This window comes from Morus notabilis, unplaced genomic scaffold, assembly GCF_000414095.1.
Source record: "Morus notabilis unplaced genomic scaffold, ASM41409v2 Scaffold454, whole genome shotgun sequence".
Lineage (NCBI taxonomy): Eukaryota > Viridiplantae > Streptophyta > Magnoliopsida > Rosales > Moraceae > Morus > Morus notabilis.
The window spans coordinates 140,000-143,140 of NW_010365165.1; positions in this window are offsets into that span (position 1 = coordinate 140,000).

The following is a 3,141-nucleotide window of genomic DNA, read 5'->3' on the forward strand; positions in this document are numbered from 1 at the left end:
AAAAGTGAAGTTTTTTACCTTGTAAGAAAACAAATGGTCTCTGTGTCAGAAGCAAGGCGAGCAACAGAAGAAAAAGAGAAAGAGGAAGACGAAAGGGGATGAAGCTCTTGTCGCTGACAGTAAGAGCCGCTTGGAGAGAGCATCAGCGTAGAGGAAGATAGAGAGAGAGGCAGAGAGAAAGAAAGAGTCGGAGAGAGAAAAATTCAAGAAAACGACAAAATACATAAACAAAAACTTTGAACAGTGAAATGTGAATAAGTGCACAGTAAGCAAACTGTGCTTTCTCATACAGTTACTAGTTGGAGCCCACGTACTTAGCACGTGTGAGGCTCAATATGAGAGTTACATTTTTTATTTAAAGACTAATTTTGAGTTCTTGAATTCCATTATAAAAATATTATTTTATTATTTTTATTTTCAATAAATAAATGGCGAGTAAAAAAAATAAATTTATTTTGTAAACATGATAGGACTATGTTACTAGGAATAAGTATTCTAACATAATTACAACCAAGTCAATTCATGGTCATTACAGAATGAATTCAAGCAGTCCCAAATTTTTATTGCCTTACAAGTCATAAGTAGCATGTTAAATAATGAATTTTAAATGGCGGACATCACATAACTAATTTTGAATATTCATATTCTTGTGTCATCTATGGGTCAAACAAAAACATTCGAATTTTTATAGTAACATCCAAGATTAAACCAAAAACCAGTATTTAAGTCATTCAAAGACAACCATTAAAGCTATTTGAAGGAAAAAAAGAAAAAAAAGAAAAAAAAAAAGAAACTTTCATTCCATGGCAAATGAACAGTGATACGTTAGTCCTCTAGAAGTGTATTTGACAAGCGCATTGAATATGCACATTGAGCAAGAATATTTTATAATGGCATTAAAGAAGTATGTTCGGTCAGCATATTTAGCATGCATATTCAATAAAATCATTTTAATAAGCATATCCATTAATAAGTCAATTAGATAAAGCCATTCAGCAAACATTGAATAAAACCATATAACAAACCATTAAGTAGACCATTTAGCAAACCATGAATAAAACCATATAGCAAACCATATAGAAAATCATTTAGGGAACTAAAAAAAATACTAAAATGTATAACTTATTTGCCAACATATAGAGAGGAAGAAATAAGAAATAAGCTGAAGATGCAACTGCAATGATAAGGGAAAGGAGATAGAGTGGGCCTTGCGTGATCAGATGTGCAACAATCTTGCTGTCCCAGCTGTGTTCATTGAATAAATGTCAATCTGGTTCTAAAAATCTTGTCATTATCAGGGAAAAAAACACAACAATCAACATAAGAATTGCATCAGTTTTATGCACTCTAATTTTAACATATGACATTATGTATTTTTTCCTCAATTGCTTTGAAAGCTGGTTTGATTTCATCATTCTAGTCATGATATGAAACAATGCTAGTTATGTAAAAAAAAGAAAATGTAACCTTCTAATTTCCAAGATAAAATGTCTACACTAAATTTGACATTCCAAAATAGCAACAGCAATGAAAAAAGTTCAACTAACTGATAACAAAACAAAATCAACTTCATATCGCAAATGGAGTTAAACGCCCGAAGATTTTTCCCTTTTTTTTAATTTTAAATTACAAACATGTAAATCAAATCTGTAAATTGAGAGAAATAGTAGTTTAACTAATATGACATGACCTGTAGTTTAATGGGCTTAACACGTGAATTACCAAAAACAGGTTTAGCCTCAGAATTACCGTGCTAAATAAATACAACAATAAATAGATTTTTTATCATCAAGGGATAGTATTACCCAATTTTTATTCCATGGCATTTGTATCGACATAAATTCTTGACTCCACATCAGCTGTACTTGTATAATCTCTTGATAACAAGCGCTTGTTCATTGAGCTAACTCCATGCCGGTAAGGCCACATGCCACAAGCATGCTTGTCTTCCCTTGTCTGGTTATGATCACCAATAATAGCAGAAAAAATACCAGGCCTATGAAAACCTCCTATTATCATAACAAATTTATAGTGTTCGCAATACTTTTGTTTAAACTCATATTAAATGAGACTATTATTGAGATAATAAAAAAAAACAAACAAAACAAAAAAATCAGAAGCAAAGAAAGGACAAAATATGTTATGGATTTAGAATTAGGAATAAAGCAAAACAATATAATGAATGCAAAGATTAATATAAAGGTGTACGGCGTAATAATAAAGAAGAAAAGAATGGTGTGGTTGAATTTAATATGTATAGAAAAAACATCAACACAAGCATTTATTGATTTTAATATCAATGAGAAAGCATATATAATATCAATTAATAACAACACGGTTTATGAAGATATGGCTAATTAAACATGAAAGGATTGTAATGATCAATTAGAAGAGAATTAAAACTATGAGACCTTACAAAGTTAGATAACAATAAAAAAAAAATGAAAGTGAAATCACATTGATCAAGATGAATTAACACAGACATGGAACAAATCGAAAGCAATCAAAGTTAAATATAATAGATTTCATGAAAATCAATAATGTGGATTAAGATCGAGTACAAAATAAAAAAACAATCACAAGCGTTTAAACTAACAGATAGTGAACAACTATAGTAAAAAAACAAAAAAAAAAAACAAAATCCTATGAATCACAAACCAAAACAAAAGATGGAAAGAAGAAACAGATCTTAGAAAGACAAGGATGTACCTTAGCGACATTGTAATTTTCAAACGCTGGGTTCTTCACCAACGAGATTAAAAAAGAAACATCTTTAAGAGTTTTCAAAAATGAGAGATATACAAAGGAAACATATGAACCCGCCATAATTTGAAATACACTTTAAACCATCACAACAAACTCTTTTAAGACTTTTATGGATATTTTCTTTGTCCAATTAGAAAACAGGAAAATAATAAATAACATAAAGCGAGAAATGTCACGAATAGAATTTCTTCTTAAGGAGCATATGTAAGAAGAAATAATCAATGCTTATGGTCATAAAAACGTAATTAAACCTACATCTAAACTCATTAACTAATAATATTATAGTAGTTTTGTAGAAACAATTTTATGCAATAAAGCTATTCTACAGACCAAACCTCGATAGAGAAAATCGGGTAGAAAAATACCAGCAAAGAA